The sequence below is a fragment of the Spinacia oleracea genome, chromosome 2, assembly GCF_020520425.1.
Source record: "Spinacia oleracea cultivar Varoflay chromosome 2, BTI_SOV_V1, whole genome shotgun sequence".
NCBI classification, from domain to species: Eukaryota; Viridiplantae; Streptophyta; class Magnoliopsida; order Caryophyllales; family Amaranthaceae; genus Spinacia; species Spinacia oleracea.
This window is the reverse complement of record NC_079488.1, coordinates 93,115,564-93,121,030: the sequence shown is the minus strand read 5'-3', so window position 1 is coordinate 93,121,030 and position 5,467 is coordinate 93,115,564.

Genomic DNA, 5,467 nt, shown 5'->3' with positions numbered 1-5,467 from the left:
GAATCTAACATTTATCTTAAAAGTCATCCAATATTTCAGATTGGAACATTAATCAAATTAAAATATACGAAGTAAAAAAAAAAAAAAAAGGAGTACTACGTACTTTAGATTTAAATTCGTGAAGGAGAAAGATAAGTTTAAATGACATTTTAGCAATCTACTGATATAAATATATGATGGATGGCATTAATCATTCATGGCAAGAGTTCTGAGGTCCTTTCATCATTCATGGCAAGAGTTCTGTTCAGTTAGAGTAGAGGTTGCTCAGTGAATGTAGGCATTTAATATGAGAGTATATATGAGACCTACAAGGCTACAACGTATGTAAGAAATACTACTCCGTAATAAATTAGTGTGCGTTTATATTCATCTAACTAGTTTTTGGGCCCGTTCGACGAACGGCCTGTTTATATATTGGTCGGGTAATGAAATTTAGAAGTTATATTGTTCTTAAGTAGGTATTAGAAGGTGTTTAAACCAAATGACAATAATTAAAACTTTAACATATCAAGTTTTGTCTTTTTAATCATTACACTTTTGTGTTTATGTTGATCTTCCCTAAAATAATAGATCCACTTTAAATAACTTATTACCACCAATAACATATCATTTATACAAAGACCAAACAAATTTGCAACTGTTACAGTTTACGACTATACTCATGTTATCCAATGAAGGGAAAGACTTAACAAAGTCTAACTATTGAACTATACTGACAAAACTTTTCTTATAGGAGAACTAAAACTAATTGTAAGTTCCCCTAACAACAAAAATATACGAATAAAACCCACCTAAAAGTCTCAAAATATTGATGACGATTTACCCACCTTTAATCATTTGCATGGAAACCATACATTATAAAATCATCCTTCTCTACAAAATGAATTGCAGCTAATTAAGCAAGAAAAATAAACAACATAATTTCAACATGCTTAAGAAAAATCAAGAACAACATGCTTAGAGAGAGATAGAGAGGCGAGGGAGGGGGGAGAGGTGGTATTACAGCTTGAATTGCATGCATGAAAATAAACAATAGAAATGTTGAATTAAAGCACCCTATAATCTCCTACCGTTTCAAAACGGATAAGTCAAAAAGTCTATTAGTGAGGTTAAATTTTGAATTAATGCTACAAGAGAAGGGGAGAAGATTTGGGGATTGAATTAAATTGACTTTGAAAATAGTTAAGCTTGGAGAGTTAATGGGAAAGTGAAGAATGGGGAAGATGAAGTGGGGGACTGTAATCTAGGCATAATCAAGTTGAGTATCGATCCTAATTTTTGGTAATACATCCTTCCATTTTTGTATTCCTGATTCTATTTTAAGCGTCCCAAAATTACAATCATGTTTCTATTTCTGGCCATTAAATTTTCCACTTTCCCATGTACTATATTAATTAAAAATGCACTGAAAACCCAACACAACTTCTCCATGTACTACATTCCTTTATCCATGTATTATATTTCACTTTCTCATACAAATCAATTATCAATGTACTATATTCTAAATTTCCATGTACTATATTACTCTTTTCTTTAAACCCGTGTTTTTAGTCAAATAATACTATAAATCTGGGATGGATGCAGTACAATTCTAGTAAATTAAAGAGACGAAGATTAGTAGTATACTACGTAATAACTAATGACAATAAAGTAGAATAATGAATTACCATTAATTTTTTTATAACAAAAAGTAAATAGAGAGATTAATAAGATTGCGACACGTGTCATCAAAATAGTATTGCTTATGTGTCATTGAAATGGTGATGGTTATGCTTTTTAAATACTAGGTATTGATTTCTTCGTATATAAACTTAACGGTTTTTTCATGAAATACCCTCGAGGTTTCGCGTAATGCACCAAATACACCCGCGTGTTTCAAAATACATAATATACCCCTATTTAAACTTATTTGCACTAAATATCCCTGAACTTAACGGAAGTCTAACGCCGTTAGTGATTAACCCCAAATCTGTTAATTAAACCTAATTAATTAAAAAATTAACTCCTAATTAACTAATTAGCCCCCAATTAACTCATTAACTTCATCTCCTTGCTTCTCTTCCTCCTCCTTCCCACCATCACTCAATTCAACACCACCATTCTCCAGCATCCCAACCCGACACCACTACCCCAACCGGCGGCACCACTACCGACCTCCCACCACCACCACTACCGAACTTCCACGCCCATCTCCACCTACCTGGGGAACCGCAGCAGAGGCAGCGACGGTGGTGGTTCGACTCGCTCATTTCTACCCACAACCGCCACCACCCTTAATCAAAAGTCCCCCGTAAACCCCGCCGGCAAACCAACCTACGCTACTTCATGTGGGCCCAAGCATGGTGGATCGGCTCGCTCATTTCTACCCTCAACGCCCAATCTGAAGACCCAGAAACCCTAACCCCTAATTGATCAAACCCTAACCTTCATCTTCTCTTCTCTTTCCCCATACTATTAATGGGATTATGGAAAAACAAAATTGGTGTTTGGGATGATTTGTGATGATTTGCGATGATTAAGCACAAATAATGGGATTATGGAAAAACAAAATTTGTGTTCCCGGCGGTACTTTGAAGGCGGTTGAATTTGGGATGTTCTAATTTTATTTTGGTTTGTTCTTGTAAATTGGTGTTGTGTGGTTTCATATTAGAATTGGGTTTGATTTGTTATCTGATTTCTTGTAATGTATCCCTTCCCCTCTCATTCGTTCAAGCCAATTCCATGGTAGTTAACCATGGATGTCCTTTAATCGAAGCCCAGATCCTCCACCATTGTCGTAGTAAAGCTCACAACTCCCTCCACTACTAGCAGCAACTGCGTTCGACTTCGACGAAGCCCACACGTAATTTAGTGTTAATGGTGATGGGGTAAAGGTGGAGAGATGAAAAATGAGATAGTTCGTGGAGAGTTAACAGAATTGGGTTGGGTTGTGGAGGCATGGGTTCATGAATAGGGAGCAAGAATAGGGGACGGTGAGGTGCGTAGGCGGCTCTGACATGTCAAGCGAGGGAGCCGGAGTATGCCGACGTGACGCAAGGGCCAGCGAAGGTGTTTGCAGGTACGGTGGTTATGGTATTAGGACGACAATGGTGGATTGGTGTTTGTTGTAGTTAGGTAGTTATTAGGATTAGTTTAGGATAGTTTAGAGTTAATTAGGTTTAATTAGGTTAATTAAGGGGTTAATTAGATTAATTAGAGGTTAATTACTAACGGCGTTAGACTTCCGTTAAGTTCAGGGGCATTTGGTGCAAATAAGTTTAAATAGGGGTATATTATGTATTTTGAAACACGCAGGTGTATTTGGTGCATTATATGAAACCTCGAGGGTATTTCATGAAAAAACCGTAAACTTAATACAGAGTACTCCGTAGAATTTATCAAAAAACATTTTAGTTTGTGTATTTCTTATTTTTCTTAGAATTATTTTATCTTATTTTAAACATAACAGAGGCTAATAGCTTGATGAGATGATAAAGGTTGATATTTGGAGAATCAATTTTCAGTAGGAGCACCCCAAATTTTTGGCCGCATTGCTATGCATGCAATTTTGCATGCATATGAGCTTCAATGCTTCGTTTTAGTAGTTTCAGCCTTCTTTTTTTTAGTGCATTATTATGTTTCTTTTTTTAAAAAAATAAAAAAATAAAAAAATATACAATAAATAATAAATTTAATATTTCTATTACACATGTTTTCCAGAAAAAAACATCTCATTATTTTAGTAAGCTGGAAGCACACATAAGGAACAAACAAAAGGACATTTAAAGTAATTTAATGAACATTCATGTTCAGAAAATGAAAATGACATTTATTTTCTATCTCCATCCTCTATTTTAGTGGTTGTTGCCTCTTCTCTTTCTAGGCTTCTAATTTTTCAGCTTCCTTCCTTTCGGCTTCCACTTTTTTCGCTACAACGATCTCTTTTCTCTTTCTTTTTCTTACTTATTTGTAGATTCTTTTTTGGGTGCTCCTGTCTTCAATTCTTCTTCAATTCTTACAGCCTCTCTTAATACCATATCTTCCATTTCTAAATCAGCCTTCTTCTTTTGTTGTCGCATCTTTTTCTTCCTGCAGGAAAATCATAATGTTTTTAATTGAACATTATTCTGTATAAGTTGAACATAAGACTTGAGAAACTGAACATCACACAAAAGTGTTCTTATTTATGAAAATATCATAGTTTAATTAATAAGTTGAATTTAATTGAACATGAGACTTGAGAAACTGAACATCACACAAAAGTGTTCTTATTTCTGAACATCATCTTTTATAAATTGAATTTTATATTTTATAAGTTGAACATGAAAAATTATAAACTGAACATGACAATATTTAGACAACGCCACTTTTGATATTTTAGTAAAGAATAACAAACATCTTCTTTTTACTGTTGCTGCTTGCATTTTAGTTGAACATGACTCTGTACATAATTCTTTATAAATTGAACATGAGACTTGAGAAACTGAATTGAACATCACACAAAAGTTTGAATATATATTAGTTTTATAAGTTAAATTTAGCTGAACATAATTTTGTATAAATTGAATGTAAAACTTGAAAAAATGAACATCACACAAACGAGTTGAACATATCATAGTTTTATAGGTTGAATTTAGTTGAACATGATAAATTATAAACTAAATGGGGATCCCTTTTTAGTGGCATATTCATCTTACGAGGAAAACACCCAAAAACAAAGTATCCTTACACTCATCCACTACCTTACACAAAATTCTCAGTGTATATTATCAAAGCAAACGCCATCAACAATTTTATAACTCCTGAAATTTCAATTCCAATACAAATCACACTAATTTCTTTAATAAGTTGAATTTAGTTGAACACGATTCTTTATAAGTTGAACATGAGACTTGAAAAACTGAACATCATGCAAAAGTGTTCTTATTTATAAACATATCATAGTTTAATAAGTTGAACTTAGTAGAATAAAATTCTTTATAAGTTGAACATGAGACTTGAGAAACTGAATATCTTGTTATTATTAATTTCATCAACAATATTAATTTGAGCATCTACTGTTACAATTTGAACATGACAAATTTTCTACAACACCACTTCAGATCGTTAAAAATAATGAACATCTACTTATAAAATCTGAACATGATTAAATTTCAAAGACACAGCAGGAACATTTGACATATATACCTTTACAACTTACACACAGAAGCTAGATCACTTTCATAGAGTTCATCATTTCCAAGGCCTTTAACTGTCGGCTAACTATTTTTAGGTCTGCATTTCAAGAGGAAAGTAAGTAAGCTAATCGTATTCACAAAAAAAGTGAACTAATATTTCTTTTCAGTGTGTTTTAGATTTATCACTACCATTTGTTGAAGTCAATTACCAGGGAGAAGTATGTGTTTGTGTTTGAGTTAGCTTGTACTATATATATCTCTTTGTTATCAGCAATACAATTCAAGGCTTTCAATCATTAATATCAATCTTG